The 19,205-nt window shown below is 36.3% G+C and overlaps 2 non-coding genes across 2 annotated transcripts; both read left to right on the top strand.

Annotated features, from left to right (window-relative positions):
- The first annotated feature begins 441 nt into the window (after positions 1 to 441).
- On the top strand, positions 442 to 513 carry TRNAE-CUC (transfer RNA glutamic acid (anticodon CUC)). The gene has a single exon. It is a non-coding gene; the product is annotated as a tRNA-Glu (tRNA).
- Positions 514 to 9,033: 8,520 nt separating this feature from the next.
- TRNAE-CUC (transfer RNA glutamic acid (anticodon CUC)) lies at positions 9,034 to 9,105 on the top strand. Its single transcript has one exon. It is a non-coding gene; the product is annotated as a tRNA-Glu (tRNA).
- Positions 9,106 to 19,205: the final 10,100 nt, after the last annotated feature.

Genomic DNA, 19,205 nt, shown 5'->3' with positions numbered 1-19,205 from the left:
CCCGGGTCATCCAAATCAAGTGGCGTAATGAGTCTAAAAGTTTGATGGGGCAAGATATGGCGTATAGGGAAAAATTCATTTAAAAAATGCGGGTAAGCGAAGCAAGCGAAAATTTCGACATTTTCATGACAGAATTTTGATATAATATTATATTTCACCTGTCTCTCTTTCCCGTTCTATTTTTTTCTTGGTCGTAAAAAATTTCGGGGGTTGGCAAGCGCCCGCAAGCCCCCCATTTGTACGCCAATGTCCAAATTCTTAAAGCCCCCCCCCCCCCACCGTAGAACCGCACCTGACTCTCTCCTAGCATCTCTCTCCCTTTCCTGATATTCTTTATTTCATACATACATGTATTTAATACTAAATTTATGATAAATGTGATAATTCATTGATGTCAATAGTGGCTCCATGACTGCATACTCTTCCACTATCACAGCTGAATCCCATATGGTCTAGTGGTTAGGATCCGGCGCTCTCACCGCCGTGGCCCGGGTTCGATTCCCGGTGTGGGAAAAGGCAGTTCTGTTTTTCTTTTCAAGTTTTCTTGTAGTCTGCAAGTTTCATTTGTATTTGCATTTTTTCTCAGTTATTGCGATAACAACTAAAGTGCATCATATTTTTAACCTATCGATATTTTTTTAATCAAAGTAGGCATGCTTTTAGGACCTGAGGAATGCGAAAGGGTTTAATGTGTTATTAGGAGCTGGGTGGTTGCAACTGTTCGTATTACCCATCTCTCTATCGGCTCGTATGTTAACAGACATATAGGTTTGTTAATTCATGGAATTCCTGAATTAATTAAGATCTCAGAGTACGTGATTTAGCTTTGAATTTTGGGTGTATTCTTGTTAAAGGTCACGTCCACTCCAGGAAAAATGTTGATTTGAATCAATAGAGAAAAATTGGATTTAAAATAAGAAAGTCGTGACATTTCAAAGTTTTGCTTATTTTTCACAAAAACATTTATATGCACAATATATAATCAGCGACATGCAAATGAAAGAGTCTATGATGTCCCTCACTCAATATTTCTTCTTCTTTTTTTTAATTATACAATATTTCTTTTTTTATATAAATTGTACAAGGAGGACCAATTTGACTGAAATATGAAGTGTTAAAACAATGGTAATTTCCTATGTTCAGGGTGGAATAAAACAATGAGTGTAAATTTGAATATTTCATATTTTATACAATAAAATACAGAGAAATAGTAAATGGGTGACATAATCAGTCCCCTCATTTGCATAACTCCCGGGATGTGTTACTGTTTTGTAAAATAAAGCGAAATGTAAAAAATGTCATAACTTTCTAATTTTACATCCGATTGTGATGAAATTTTTAGTGTTATACTTGTTAGATTTTTATCCTTTTATTCAAATCAACTTTCTGTTGGGGTGGACTTGTCCTTTAATAAAAAAAATTATACCATAATTTGAATCCCATGTGGTCTAGTGGTTACGCTCTCACCGCCGTGACCCGGGTTTGATTCCCGGTGTAGGAAAAAGCTTTCCTTTATTTCATTCGTCCCTTTTTATGTTTTTTTTTATAATTAGTAAGATATAACTAGTTAAGTTTGCATTATTTTGTTTATATTACCCATATAAAAAAATCAATCATATTACGAGGAAACGAAAGATATTTCCGTCAAAGTAGGCGTAGCGGAATTTAGAATGGAAAGGGTTTGACGTAGAGAAAACCACATAATTTGGGGAAGACATTAACTGACATAATTTTAAAAATAAATTCCCATACCGTAATGAACCTGTCAACAAGTTTGCTACAAATGTTAGCTTAAACATCCCCCTTCCCTCCCCGCGTCGTTTTGCATGCATTTCTTATCAATCAACAATCTGCAAGTGAACAAGCACAATAACATAAAAAAATCACTTTCTTACGTTCTCACTGAAGCTAAATCCCACTCAACGGATGAATTAATTATTGTGCAACAATTATACATAATTAATAGTAGTTTGCAATGCTTTAAATTGTCAGTGCAGAAATGAAATTCAATTCAAATTTCATTATATTGATTCAGAATCTGTGCATGAAGCCTTCAAACGTTCCCGTGAATTATAGTACACAAACGACATGTAAATATACATCCAAATCATGCCCACGGTGAAAAGTCGTACAAAAATTTGCAAGGAAATTTCCGTAATTTCTATGCGTATATTTTGGGCGTTAATTGGCCTACAAGCAGATGGTCTAATTCTATAATCATATAACACCACCATGGCTAAACCTGCAAGGTTAACTTATCATTTTGGTCTTATTGCAGTTGGTCCAGCTGTCACACGGACTAATGCTAACTTGGTCTTTCTTGCCCAAATGGTTTAATTCATAGTTCGTCCACATATTTTTGTTTTCTTTTCAAATGAAAACTTTTCATAAATAGTTCTTCTAATCATGTAAAACAATATTGGTATTGGACTAAGTGAATATGGGCATAGCTAACTGAATATGGCCTATATAACTGGAAATAAGTCAAAGTGGGAAATAATGGGCTAAATGGTAGTTAGACCAGTAAAGTGCTTGTATGTGAACGAGGATCAGACCCCGAGGGATCGGACCAAATGGAAAGCAGACAATAGAGGGAGCAGACAATAGAGGGAGTAAATGAATATTTACCATATTTTAGCCTATACAGTGCTGACCCTGTAAAAAATCTGTTATAGAGTATACATAAAAAAAACATGGTAGTAAATGGTATTATTACAATTATGACAATTTTTCAAAGGACTATTTTTTCAAATAATGTTTTTGTTTTGTTATCTTCAATGACATGTTTAAGAGTGCAGATGGAGCTAGTGAATAACCCATGAGAACATGTACATGCTTGTCCGGCGATGTCGTAAGATTTTAAATCAATCCCTCCTGGTGACGAGACGACTCTCTCCCACAGGCAGGTTTCGACAATTTAGGAGGACACATCCCCACGCCCGGTCCCCACGCCACCCCTCGCTCCCCATCGCCGTGTGTAAATATCATAATCGTTGAGGGTATTTTTAATAAAGGTGATAGAAATGCATTATTGGTCTGGTAACATAGCTCGCAATTGGCGAGAAGGGAAAGGAATCTCCTTGAAAGACCCAGATAAAATGCACCGATATACCTTCCGAAAATCTGCATGTTTGACGGCGTAGATGAGCGGGTTCATTGCAGAATTGCTGCAAACCAAGCAATACCCAAATATAAGCAGATATGGGTTAGAACGGTTTGGTATTAGGGGAAGAGGTAAAAAAGATACGAGAAACACCGCAGTAACCAAAGCCAAATTCTTTGTGACCTTGATTTCACGAGCCCGAAATCTGTTCTCTGCCATTTGATTGGGACGTTCTTGTCTTTCAGCCTGTTCCCGGTTCATTGCTTTAAGAGCTATCGGGGGCTGATTCCGAAGTGCCGCTGGGGGTACATCTACGAGGGCGGCTATTCGTCTTGTATTAGCTCTTATATAAAAAATTATCTTGATGTAAGAAATGAATATGATCGAGATAGAAAGAACGACACAAGCTCCATCAGTAATATAACAAGCAACCGCAGCGATCTTTGATACGGCGATTACGCTGGGCCTGAACAGTCTTGCATCAGAGTCATAACGAATATGCAATCCTCCTAAAAAGGAGATCATGGTGTTGATCATTGCTGATAAGGCCCAAGAAAAGCCAACGATGACTGCTATTCTTGATGAAGTGAAAAGATCGTCGAAGATACCAAATGGTTTTGTAATCTTAACACACCTCATAAAGGCAATAACAGATAAGGTGAAGATTGTGTTGGACACTAACACCTTACCCACGACTCCAAGCAGTTGTGTTAGAATATCTGGCATGGGCGGCTCACGGGGTGATAAGAGAGTCACGACCTGCACTGGAATACACAAGCAAAGCAGCAAATCTCCGAATGCCAGGTTGACCAAAAAGACATTGGTTTTGGTTCTCAGTTTTGTCGAGAAAAACACAGAAAGTATAGTTAGACCGTTGCCTACAATACCAGTAATATAGACCAAGATCATAAATGACGCAGAAATGATATACACAGAAGGATGAATCGGTGTCCGATCGCCATATTTTGTTGAATTATCCATAACTTCTGTCGAAAAAAAATATCAGACTGCTATAAAATGTGTGAAAATAATTTTGTTGGCGTTGTGATACTGGATCAACAGGATATGTGAACGCAAACGATGTTTCAGGTGCTATGAAGCTAGCGTATATTCCTTTCGTCCACTTCTAGGTAATCGATCGATCTAATTTTCCTTCTCGATTTCAAGTTAATGGGCGAGAATTTCCATTCCATTTTCAATCTATGCAAACTATATTACACTCTTAGAATATTCTTATCATATTCATAAAATCATCTGACCTCTAAAAATCAATCAACAGAGTAATTCAAGAAGGTTTCCAGATAGATGTTATCTTCTTCAAGCTAGCGAAAACTGTCCATCAACTCCATGAGAACCATTGTTACTTTAAAACATTAGCGAATGATGCCGGATATTACTATCGACATCGGACTGCAAGGTCATGCTGAAGATTGCAATTATAGCTTCTTTTTTTTTTTTTACATTCACCTATTGGTGTATTGTTGGGGTTTTGGGGGCCAATTTCCCTCTTAACTCTGCATGTCTCATTAACACGCAAACGACCACCTTTTTCAACATGTTTTGATAAGGATTTCATCCCAAATCAATTACATAAACTTAAGGTAAACAATAACTACAATATAATTTAAAAATCTTCATTTTGTGTTATTGCGTTCGTCCATTTCTATAGGTAATCGATCGATCTAATTTTCCTTCTCAATTTCAAGGTAATGGACGAACAAAATTTATTCCATTTTCAATCTAAGCAAACTTCATAGTCTTATTAGCTTCATAAATTAATCTGACCTCTAAAAATCAATTAACAGAGTAATTTAAGAAGGTTTCCAGATAGATCGTAATCTTCTTCAAGCTAGCGAAAACCTTCCATCAACTCCATGGGATACCTTGTTACTTCAAAACAATAGCGGATGATGCCGGATCCCGTGGTGCCGGATATTACTATTGACGTGGGACTGTATGCAGAAGCTTTTTTTCTCTCCAATTTTCACATTTTCGTGTTTTGTTTTTTGCCAATGACCCTCTTAACTCTGTACGTCACACACACACACGCACGCAAAAACAACACATGCACCCACTCCCGCCCGGCCACATCCGTACACCCTCACCCATACAAATGCACCCACACGCACACACTCATCGCACAAATACAGGTACATAATGCCTCTTCCCGTGTTACGCCCGTCATACCTGACGTATTACGGTATTTTGCTCATCTCTCAGCAAAGTTGGCACGTATTTTTTGAGATCGTTACCAAAAATGGTATTTATCTTTAATTATTTCCAAACGCATAGAAATCGACACACCCAAAAAACCTTGGCACTCTATTTTCCAAACCACACTACATAATTATATAAACCAAGTTACATAATTCCTCAAATCACATTTTTAAGGTAAAGTCAGTTTCGATGTTTGCGGCCGAAAACAAGTAATAGTTAACTAGCTCATGTACGTTTATGTTCATGTTAAGAATGATACAATCCTTTAAAGGAAAGGTCCACCCCTAAAATGTTGACTTGAATAAAACAAGAAAAATCCAACAAGAATAACACTTAAATTTTCATCAAAATCGAATGTAAAATGGGAAAGTTATGGCATGTGCTTAATTTCACAGACTGGTCAGTATGCAAATCGTCAAAAATTGCTGAGGATACCACGGCCTGGCGTACGAAACTAGCGTCCCTTTTATAGCATTAATTAAAGGACAAGTCCACCTCAACAAAAAGTTGATTTGAATAAAATGAGAAAAATCCAACAAGCATAACACTGAAAATTTCATCAAAATCGGATGTAAAATAAGAAAGTTATGATATTTTAAAACTTTGCCTAATTTCTCAAAACAGTTTTATGCACATCCTGGTCGGTATGCAAATGAGGACACTGATGACGTCATCCACTCACTTTTACTTTTGTATTTTATTATATGAAATATGAAATATTCAAATTTTCTCCTCATTGTCAAGCGAAACAGCGATTAATTCTTCCCTGAACATGTGGAATGAGCATTGTTTAATACTATATGGTTCATTCAAGTTGGTCCTTATTGTCAAATATGTAAAAAAAAATGAAATATTGCCTAATTCAAACAATAAAAAGCAAAAGAAATAGTGAGTGAAGGACATCATCGACAGTCTCATTTGCATGTCACTGAATTGTGCATATCACCGTTTTGTGAAAAATAGGCGAAACTTTAAAATGTCATAACTTTCTTATTTTACATCCGAATTTTATGATATTTTCAGCATTTTGCTAATTTGATTTTTCTGTATTGATTGAAATCAACATTTTTCTTGGGTTGACTTTACCTCTATTCTCAAAATGAAAGTGGATTCATATTGACACTTAAATTTCTGCGCGAATCGTCCCTGGTGCGCATCATTGGCCCTCTTTATTTTTTGTAAACATATAGTTACGGGTGAATGACTTACTATCTATTTGGTCTCAACACAACGAAGACATTTAACTGTTACTCTTCGTGTCAAATTTGCTGTTTAAGTAATTTTAACAATTGTGACAGGTTTCCCCTTTTTAGGGGCGCATTGTAGCCTCACCTTCTATATAGACTGTCGCATTTACATAATCAACAAAATCACACATTGAAACAAATTTTACATTATTGATAACATAATTTATGAGTTTTCATTGACACTATAGTACAAGATTTGAGATCTTTTCATCAGGTACATTTATTCCATGTCAAAGATATTTTGTCATACCAAAATTACGGTCACACTTGTGTGATACGGAACAAAACACAACATGGAAAGTTCATTTACGATTCGTTGTAAGTGGGACAATACTCCGAGTATATACACTTACACTGTTTATAATTTTCTGCACGTTTTTAAACTACAATATATTCACTATGCACTATTCAGAGGTAACAATTCAAAGGATAACAGTGATATGATCTCCCTTACACTCTTTAAATAGTTAAGCAAAAATGCCCAACTCTTAACCAACCCTGAGCAACATACTGTCCACACAACTATTGGCTAAAATCTGCCCAAATTGGGTAATAAAAACTGATAATTGGGTAATAAATTTGCTCAATTGGATAATAATTGCCAATAATATATATTTTTTTACTAAAATACATTACCCGACACAGTGGACAGTGTGTTGCCCAACATTAATTTGTGTGTACGATGAGATGGCCGTAAGCAGAATTTGTTCCGGAAGGGGGGGGGGAGACGCACACAAATTTTCTAAGAAACTCGAAAGCGAGGGAGAGAAGCGACCGAGCATGCCATTGGGACGGTTTTTGCACTTTCTAAAGAGAAACTGAAGGATATCGTGCACACTTTGGGTGAATTTTGTGAAAGTTTTCAGTAAGGCCATGTGTAGCTGGTTGGAATTACAATCCGACTTGCCCTCTAGTCCAAATTTCAATAATCCAATGTATGACTACAGTCCACGTATTGCGTAGGTTCTTTTAAATGACATACGAACCAACAGCCTTAGGCCCACCTGAAGTCTTAAACTACTCGTATCTGGCCACGTTCATTACCCATAATGCAATATTCTTAGCAGAAAATAACACACAGGCAATGAGAAACAACACAGAGTGTTGGTCATTTCGCCTCTTTTTTCTGAGTTGCAGCCAAAATGATAATTCAGATTTTAATTGAGTAAATAGCTAAATATAGACGTGTTAGCCATCTTCAAACAAAACCGACGAAAGTGGCTTTTTAGGACGGACGCGTCTTGCGACCTTGAGCATTTATCCAACATTTAAATCAATTACATCATGAGTTTGAAAAAAAAATGAAGGTGGTCATGATATAACAAAGCAATTTTCTAAACAGTTGCGACCAAGTGAGATAAATTTTTGACCTTTTGAAAATTAAAATCAAAGGTTGTGACAGATTTTACAAAATGATCGCTTTTTGTGTGATTCTTTTCTCGGTCGTTAAATTTTGTTTAGGGAGGGGAGGGGCAAGTGCCTCCAGCCCTCATCTGTACGCCAGTGATGGTATTAATTAACTAATTAATTAAATTAATTAATTAATTGATTAATTAATTAAATCATTCATTCATTTATCTATTTATTTATCTATTTATTTATTCATTTTGTATTTATTTATTTACTTATCTATTTATTTGTTTTCTTTAATTTATACTGCATGGTAGGCCTGTTCAGTTGTGAAAACTGCTTTCCAAAGGCGCCCTGCAGTTTGACAAATACTTCTACATCAATAGCAAATCAATGTATGTAACAAAACAATAAAGTAAAACAAGAAATATTATCTCAATGAGTATCATGGAATCATTACATCAAGTTAATATTATGAATACGCAGTCTGTGTTTTTTCTCACTTTTCAGTAGGACTCCGGTTTTGGTGGTTTTCCGGGGATTTTTGGGCCCGCTTGAAAAGCATGAACATGAATACTTGGAAGAAATTAACCAGAGGACCGACAGCCTCTCCGAGGGACATTGTAATGAGGATGAATGCATCATCAACGGGCACACCAAGTGAGAATCGAACCCGGGTCATCCAAATCAAGTGGCGTAATGAGTCTAAAAATTTGATGGGGCAAGATATGGCGTATCGGGAAAAATTCATAAAAATTTGCGGGTAAGCGAAGCAAGCGAAAATGTCGACATTTTCATGACAGAATTTTGATATAATATTATATTTCACCTGTCTCTCTTTCCCGTTCTATTTTTTTCTTGGTCGTAAAAAATTTCGGGGGTGGGCAAGCTCCCCAAAGCCCCCCATTTGTACGCCAATGTCCAAATTCTTAAAGCCACCCCCCCCCCCCCCACCGTAGAACCACACCTGACTCTCTCCAAGCATCTCTCTCCCTTTCCTGATATTCTTTATTTCATACATACATGTATTTAATACTAAATTTATGATAAATGTGATAATTCATTGATGCCAATAGTGACTCCATGACTGCATACTCTTCCACTATCACAGCTGAATCCCATATGGTCTAGTGGTTAGGATCCGGCGCTCTCACCGCCGTGGCCCGGGTTCGATTCCCGGTGTGGGAAAAGGCAGTTCTGTTTTTCTTTTCAAGTTTTCTTGTAGTCTGCAAGTTTCATTTGTATTTGCATTTATTTCTTAGTTATTTTGATAACTAAAGTGCATCATATTTTTAACCTATCGATATCTTTTAAATCAAAGTAGGCATGCTTTTAGGACCTGAGGAATGCGAAAGGGTTTAATGTGTTATTAGGAGCTGGGTGGTTGCAACTGTTCGTCTAGAAATATCCGATGTCTTACATGCGAATTTTGTATTACCCATCTCTCTATCGGCTCGTATGTTAACAGACATATAGGTTTGTTTATTCATGGAATTCCTGAATTAATTAAGATCTCAGAGTACGTGATTTAGCTTTGAATTTTGGGTGTATTCTTGTTAAAGGTCAAGTCCACTCCAGGAAAAATGTTAATTTGAATCAATAGAGAAAAATCGGATTTAAAATAAGAAAGTCATGACATTTCAAAGTTTTGCTTATTTTTCACAAAAAAAAGTTATATGCACAATAATTAATCAGCGACATGCAAATGAAAGAGTCTATGATGTCCCTTACTCAATATTTCTTCTTCCTTTTTTTCAATTATACAATTTTTTTTTAAATAAATTGTACAAGGAGGACCAATTTGACTGAAACATGAAGTGTTCAAACAATGGTAATTTCACATGTTCAGGGTGGAATAAAACAATGAGTGTAAATTTTAATATTTCATATTTGATAAATAAAATACAGAGAAATAGTAAATGGGTGACATAATCAGTCCCCTCATTTGCATACCTCCCGGGATGTGTTACTGTTTTGTAAAATTAAGCGAAATGTAAAAAATGTCATAACTTTCTTATTTTACATCCGATTGTGATGAAATTTTCAGTGTTATACTTGTTAATTTTTCATCCTTTTATTCAAATCAACTTTCTGTTGGGGTGGACTTGTCCTTTAATTAAAAAAAAAATACCATAATTTGAATCCCATGTGGTCTAGTGGTTACGCTCTCATCGCCGTGACCCGGGTTTGATTTCCGGTGTAGGAAAAAGCTTTCCTTTATTTCATTCTTCCCTTTTTATGTTTTTTTTTTATAATTAGTAAGATATAACTAGTTAAGTTTGCATTCTTTTTTATATTACCCATATAAAAAAATCAATCATTTTACGAGGAAACGAAAGATATTTCCGTCAAAGTAGGCGTAGCGGAATTTAAAATGGAAAGGGTTTGACGTAGAGAAAACCACATAATTTGGGGAAGACATTAACTGACATAATTTTAAAAATAAATTCCCATACCGTAATGAACCTGTCAACAAGTTTGCTACAAATGATGGCTTAAACATCCCCCTTCCCTCCTCGCGTCGTTTTGCATGCATTTCTTATCAATCAACAATCTGCAAGTGAACAAGCACAATAAAATTTAAAAATCACTTTCTTACGTTCTCACTGAAGCTAAATCCCACTCAACGGATGAATTAATTCTTGTGCAACAATTATACATAATCAATAGTAGTTTGCAATGCTTTAAATTGTCAGTGCAGAAATGAAATTCAATTCAAATTTCATTATATTGATTTAGAATCTGTGCATGAAGCCTTCAAACGTTCCCGTGAATTATAGTACACAAACGACATGTAAATATACATCCAAATCATGCCCACGGTGAAAAGTCGTACAAAAATTTGCAAGGAAATTCCCGTAATTTCCATGCGTATATTTTGGGCGTTAATTGGCCTACAAGCAGATGGTCTAATTCTATAATCATATAACACCACCATGGCTAAACCTGCAAGGTTAACTTATCATTTTGGTCTTATTGCAGTTGGTCCAGCTGTCACACGGACTAATGCTAACTTGGTCTTCCTTGCCCAAATGGTTTAATTCATAGTTCGTCCACATATTTCTTTTCTTTTCAAATGAAAACTTTTCATAAATAGTTCTTCTAATCATGTAAAACAATATTGGTATTGGACTAAGTGAATATGGGCATAGCTAACTGAATGTGGCCTATATAACTGGAAATAAGTCAAAGTGGGAAATAATGGGCTAAATGGTAGTTAGACCAGTAAAGTGCTTGTATGTGAACGAGGATCAGACCCCGAGGGATCGGACCAAATGGAAAGCAGACAATAGAGGGAGCAGACAATAGAGGGAGTAAATGAATATTTACCATATTTTAGCCTATACAGTGCTGACCCTGTAAAAAATCTGTTATAGAGTATACATACAAAAACATGGTAGTAAATGGTATTATTACAATTATGACAATTTTTCAAAGGACTATTTTTTTCAAATAATGTTTTTTTTGTAATCTTCAATGACATGTTTGATAGTGCAGATGGAGCTAGTGAATAACCCATGAGAACATGTATATGCTTGTCCGGCGATGTCGTAAGATTTTAAATCAATCCCTCCTGGTGACGAGACGACCCTCTCCCGCAGGCAGGTTTCGACAATTTAGGAGGACACATCCCCACGCCCGGTCCCCACGCCACCCCTCGCTCCCCATCGCCGTGTGTAAATATCATAATCGTTGAGGGTATTTTTAATAAAGGTGATAGAAATGCATTATTGGTCTGGTAACATAGCTCGCAATTGGAATGTCCTTGAAAGACCCAGATAAAATGCACTGATATACCTTCCGAAAATCTGCATGTTTGACGGCATAGATGAGCGGGTTCATTGCAGAGTTGCTCCAAATCAAACAAAAATCAAATATAAGCAGATATGGGTTAGAACGGTTTGGTAAGAAGGGAAGAGGAAGAAAAGATACGAGAAACACCGCAGTAACCAAAGCCAAATTCTTTGTGACCTTGATTTCACGAGCCCGAAATCTGTTCTCTGCCATCTGATTGGGACGTTGTTGCCTTGCAGCCTGTCCCTGGTTCCTTGCTTCAAGAGCTATCGGGGGCTGATTCCGAAGTGCTGCTGGGGGTACATCTACGAGGGCGGCTATTCGTCTTGTATTAGCTCTTATATAAATAATAATATTGATGTAAGAGATGAGTATGATCGAGATAGAAAGAACGACACAAGCTCCATCAGTAATATAACAAGCAACCGCAGCGATCTTTGCATTTTCGGAGAATACGCTGGGCCTAGCTGGCCTGAACAGTCTTGCATCAGAGTCATAATGAAAATGCGACCCTCCTAAAAAGAAGATCATGGTAGCGATCATTGCTGATAAGGCCCAAGAAAAGCCAACGATGACTGCTATTCTTGATGAAGTGAAAAGATCGTCGAAGATACCAAATGGTTTTGTAATCTTAACACACCTCATACAGGCAATAACAGATAAGGTGAAGATTGTGTTGGACACTAACACCTTACCCACGACTCCAATCAGTTGTATTAGAATATCTGGCATGGGCAGCTCACTGGGTGATAAGAGAGTCACGGCCTGCACTGACATACACACGCAAACCAGCAAATCTCCGAATGCCAGGTTGACCACAAAGACATTGATTTTGGTTATCAGTTTGGTTGAGAAAAACACAGAAAGAATAGTTAGACCGTTGCCTACAAGACCAGTTATAGAGACCAAGATCATAAATGACGCAGAAATGATATACACAGAAGGATGAATCGGTGTCCGATCGCCAGACATTGTTGAATTATCCATAACTTCTGCCAAAAAAAATATCAGACTGCTATAAAATGTGTGAGAATAATTTGTTTGGGGCTTCAGCCTCCCCCCCACTTTTTTTTCCAAAACCATGTACAAAAACGCAAAAATGACCATACGATTGTGATTTTTTGCATGGTTAGCCCCCCCCCCCCCCCACTTTTGACTCAGCCCCCCCCCCCCCCACTTTGAAAACCGTTCCGCGGCCCCTGATACTAGCATGTATCCCAAGAATCCCAAGGTGAAGTCGCCACCTTCCACTTTCCCTGCTTGACCAATAACTCCATTTTTCGCGTTACAGGCGGGCGTAATAATTATGTGCCCGCCTTAGCGACACTCTTGTTATCAACAAGTACTCAGTTCCCAACCCCGGTTCCCAACACCAATGAAGACTGTATAACATCAACAGTTCAAAAAGTAATAAAGCTTATTAAAAAAAAACTTTTTAAATTACTGTGGGTAATGTAGACAACCACCATGACTCCGCAGCCAATCATCAATTTCGTAGACAAACTATTTCAAATATGGCAACACACCGTGTTGTATGAACAATGATTTTATTTACATTTTACAAGCAAGATGCGATATATACAACCTTTGCAGGAAAAATAGGCGACATTTTGAAGATAGGCAAATCGGCATCGAAAGGATTATTGATGTGAAAAAACCGTCAACATTTTCCCCCGCAGTTCTCCTGATGTGTCGATTTGCCGTTTTGCGGCTTTCATGGCATCCGAAACAGTTTGTTGACCAGGAGCACCTGGAGTTTTCTTATTTGCGTCCTTGGCATTAACCCCCTTGCCATGCTGCATCGGTTTGCGGCCTGGTGCAACATCTGTCTCCTATTACATAAGCATGATAAGGAACATTGATTTCTCAATTGATTTTGTTATCTTGGGGTGATGAAGATGTTGACAATGATGATGATGATGATGAGGAGGAGGATGATGATGATAACAACAACAATAATGATAATAATGACAATAATAATTATAATGATAACAATAATAATCATCATCGTAACAATAATAATAATAATGGGAAAGATGTTCACATGTGACATCACACATCTTTGTCGCATTGCCAATTGGAGGATCTACATTACAATAATGATCTAAACTTCAAATGCTCATAACTTTCTTATCATCTATTCAATTTTTCTCAAACTTTAATGAGCTGTTACTTTGACTTTTCTGTATTCACACAAGCTATCTTGTTCCAAAGATTTCATTTTCCTTTAAACCGACATGTAATCCCCATTCTGAAAAACACGTCTATATCCCAGGCTTTAGTGAGACCCGTTTGAGTGTAGTCTGTACTCGTATCCTACCCCAAAGGCAATTTAACTCACCCCTACACCATCACCAAACACACACACACACTTTCACAACGTTTAAAGGAGAAATATATTGATTATGAATATGGCCTTATTATATATCAGTGGAAAGGTCATGATGTGGGGATTATCATTTGGTCATTCAAAAATAACGAAAGTAATATATAAGGTGGAAATCGCCAATTAAAAAGCGCTAAAATGCCTCTCTGAATTGACTCGAATTTGATGACGTGTGGTGTACGAGAGACGTGATTGGCTCTCCAACGTCAAGCTCCACTTGCATGCAAAACCTGTTGCGAGGGTACGTTTTCTCCACACTGTCACTGAATACTTCGATCACGAAATGAAAGAAAACCCAGAAGTTTATCTAGATTTTGGATTTTCAAATTGATGATTTTGAAGATGAATAGAATGATGATGAAATTTCTAGCTCTAGTGACGTGGATGGAGGTAAATTAGTGGAATTACGTCTATGATGATGAGTCGGACAATTCAACTTGCATGCCGATTCGCTACCAACTGATGCAGCTGACAGTGCTAGCTGCACGTAGGCCTACCGCGGGCCAAAATAAATCCATGAAAATTCCAGCCTGACCATCCACACAGAGTCTCTTCCCTCTGTCAAGGCTCTAAAGAAGGAAAATAATGATATAAATGTACTTACAAACTAGATTTTAATTCGTCATGCGGACGAATTAGGTGGTCTGTCGTATAGATAGATAAGCAGGAAAAAAATATTTAAACAGATATTAGATTGAAAAATAGATAGACAAACAGATTTACATAATCAAACAGATACATACAAGAAAGATAATTATATTAGATGGATGGAGTGATGGATGGAGAGATAAATTATAGGTGGTTATATTAATAAAACATAGACATATATAGATAGATATAGAGAGACAGACATATAGATAGAGAGACAGACATATAGATAGATAGAGAGACAGACTTATAGATAGAGAGATAGATTGATAGATATATAGATATATAGATAGATAGAGAGATGATTGGTGGTTATATTAATAAAACATATATAAACATATAGATAGAAAGAGAGACAGACAGATAGATAGATAGACAGATAGATAGACAGACATATATATAGATAGAGAGACAGACATATCATGAAGCTATTACGAGCTATCTCGTAATAGCTTCATGCTGCGTGGTCCTATCGCGTTATGTAAGCGGGCTCTAACTTTCGCCTGGCGGCTCGCCAATTGATGTTAGATATCGTTCCTTCGCCCGAAGGAAGCGATAACAAAGGATTAAGAGAGAAATTGGAAGATGGTTCTCCTTCTCGTGATAGCTTCATGGATAGATAGACAGACATATAGATAGACAAACATATAGATAGACAGAGAGACAGAAATATAGATAGATAGAGAGACAGACATATAGATAGATATATAGATAGATAGATAGATAGATAGATAGATAGATAGATAGACATATAGATAGATACAGAGACAGACATATAGATTGATAGAGATCGAGACAGAGATAGATAGAGAGACAGACATATAGATGAATAGAGAGACAGACATATAGATAGATAGATAGATAGATAGATAGACAGATAGATAGATAGATAGAGAGACAGACAGACAGATAGATAGATAGATATATAGATAGATAGATAGATAGAGACAGGCAGATGGATGGATAGATAGATAGACATATCTAAACAGATAGATACATATATATTAGACAGAGAGAGAGAGAGAGAGATAAACAGACAGATAGATATACAATGTAGGTAGATAGACAGACAGACATATGGATAGATAGAGAGAGAGGGACGTATTCAAACAGAAAGATATATATTAGACAGAGAGATAGATATGTCATGTAGGTATAGATAGACAGACAGATAAATAGATATGATATAAAAAAGTAATTATAATCTGTTTTATTTTGCAATATTTTAGCTATTATTTGTTAGAATTCTTATAATTGATCGTGGGCAAGATAGCTAAAAAAAAAAAAAAAAAAAAAAAAATCATGTTCACCCGCGGACTCGAACCCCTGCCTGCATGATGGAATGAGAAGTAAGTCTGACGCCTAACCGATTGAGCTAGAATATTTCCCATAGACTTAACACGTAAGCAAAACACCAGAATCTCAAATCCAATCTTGCAAGTGAATTACGGGCATGATCCCGACATCTGATCGGAAAATGAAGGAAACGCAACCGAAAGCTTAGAATCTCAGCTACAACATACTAAAAGCTCAGGGATAACTAGCAACAAAAATTGGAGATATGGCTTACGAAATAGAAGAATGTAGAATCTAGTTTTGAGAAAAAGTCATGTCCCATAGAGATTACACGCAAAATGAGTAAAAATGACATGCCATTATTATTTGCAATTTTTGAGGATGATTTGTCTATCAAAATGAAAAATAAAGGCAATAACTCAGAAAGAGTAAGAACTAAGCTACAACATATCAAAAATTGGGTGAAAATTGACCAATATTCACGGAGTTAGAGCAAGATTTGCATAATTATAATGACGTCATAATAGGCAAAATGGATTTTTTGAATTCCGACGCCATTTTGATGACGTCATAATATAATTGAGGGTCAAATGAGACATGAAATTATATCTCTAGTTCATACTCTATCAAAATATGAAAAAAAAATTGGGGGTCCCCATGCGTTCTGAAGAGCTACAGCGGATTTTCTATAGGCATGTTTTTGCCCATATATGGCCTATAGTGAGAGCTCGCGCGCACACGTGCTGCAAACTTTAACGGGTGTTAATTTCCTTATTAATGGTCGTAGAAGGTTGATCAAGGTATCAAATTGCTCAAAATTATATGATCAATGCAATGAAATAAAAAAAACGGTGTTTCTGAGTTGCATTGAAGGCGTTACGCGCGGAAACGCGCGCGCATACGTTTGCGCGCGCAATTTTTTGAAATGCTTAAAATGACCTAAAACGTACTCTGTTTTGGTCAAAAAGTGATTTTTAGCATTTTAAAATTTTGACGCGCGCGTACGCGCGCGTCGTAACCTTCAGGTGACCTTTGATGACATGACCTGATGACCCTTGATCTGAAGTTTATGTCATGTGAATTTGATTTATTTTTGATAATTGATAATGGAGATATGATTGATAATGTGATTTTACAAAATGGCGTCTAGATGACGTCATGATGACGTCATGACATTAAGATTCTTGCAGAATTGAGGTCTTATTGATGTTGATATGTGGTGATATTTTGATGATTATTGAATTTGAACTTTCTGAGATTTGCTGTCCACAAGAAATGGAGGAAATAAAAATAAGAAATAAACTAGATTTTAATTCGTCATGCGGACGAATTAGGTGGTCTGTCGTATAGATAGATAAACAGGAAAAAAATATTTAAACAGATATTAGATTGAAAAATAGATAGACAAACAGATTTACATAATCAAACAGATACATACAAGAAAGATAATTATATTAGATGGATGGAGTGATGGATGGAGAGATAAATTATAGGTGGTTATATTAATAAAACATAGACATATATAGATAGATATAGAGAGACAGACATATAGATAGAGAGACAGACATATAGATAGATAGAGAGACAGACTTATAGATAGAGAGATAGATTGATAGATATATAGATATATAGATAGATAGAGAGATGATTGGTGGTTATATTAATAAAACATATATAAACATATAGATAGAAAGAGAGACAGACAGATAGATATATAGACAGATAGATAGACAGACATATATATAGATAGAGAGACAGACATATCATGAAGCTATTACGAGCTATCTCGTAATAGCTTCATGCTGCGTGGTCCTATCGCGTTATGTAAGCGGGCTCTAACTTTCGCCTGGCGGCTCGCCAATTGATGTTAGATATCGTTCCTTCGCCCGAAGGAAGCGATAACAAAGGATTAAGAGAGAAATTGGAAGATGGTTCTCCTTCTCGTGATAGCTTCATGGATAGATAGACAGACATATAGATAGACAAACATATAGATAGACAGAGAGACAGAAATATAGATAGATAGAGAGACAGACATATAGATAGATATATAGATAGATAGATAGATAGATAGATAGATAGATAGACATATAGATAGATACAGAGACAGACATATAGATTGATAGAGATCGAGACAGAGATAGATAGAGAGACAGACATATAGATGAATAGAGAGACAGACATATAGATAGATAGATAGATAGATAGATAGATAGACAGATAGATAGATAGATAGAGAGACAGACAGACAGATAGATAGATAGATATATAGATAGATAGATAGATAGAGACAGGCAGATGGATGGATAGATAGATAGACATATCTAAACAGATAGATACATATATATTAGACAGAGAGAGAGAGAGAGAGATAAACAGACAGATAGATATACAATGTAGGTAGATAGACAGACAGACATATGGATAGATAGAGAGAGAGGGACGTATTCAAACAGAAAGATATATATTAGACAGAGAGATAGATATGTCATGTAGGTAGATAGACAGACAGATAAATAGATATGATATAAAAAAGTAATTATAATCTGTTTTATTTTGCAATATTTTAGCTATTATTTGTTAGAATTCTTATAATTGATCGTGGGCAAGATAGCTAAAAAAAAAAAAAAAAAAAAAAAAAATCATGTTCACCCGCGGACTCGAACCCCTGCCTGCATGATGGAATGAGAAGTAAGTCTGACGCCTAACCGATTGAGCTAGAATATTTCCCATAGACTTAACACGTAAGCAAAACACCAGAATCTCAAATCCAATCTTGCAAGTGAATTACGGGCATGATCCCGACATCTGATCGGAAAATGAAGGAAACGCAACCGAAAGCTTAGAATCTCAGCTACAACATACTAAAAGCTCAGGGATAACTAGCAACAAAAATTGGAGATATGGCTTACGAAATAGAAGAATGTAGAATCTAGTTTTGAGAAAAAGTCATGTCCCATAGAGATTACACGCAAAATGAGTAAAAATGACATGCCATTATTATTTGCAATTTTTGAGGATGATCTGTTTATCGAAATGAAAAATAAAGGCAATAATTCAGAAAGAGTAAGAACTAAGCTACAACATATCAAAAATTGGGTGAAAATAGACCGATATTCACGGAGTTAGAGCAAGATTTGCATAATTATAATGACGTCATAAT

This window comes from Lytechinus pictus, chromosome 16 (genome assembly GCF_037042905.1).
Source record: "Lytechinus pictus isolate F3 Inbred chromosome 16, Lp3.0, whole genome shotgun sequence".
In the NCBI taxonomy this organism is placed as follows: Eukaryota; Metazoa; Echinodermata; class Echinoidea; order Temnopleuroida; family Toxopneustidae; genus Lytechinus; species Lytechinus pictus.
Note: the sequence above shows the minus strand (reverse complement) of the source record. Positions and strands in the feature narration are given on the sequence as shown.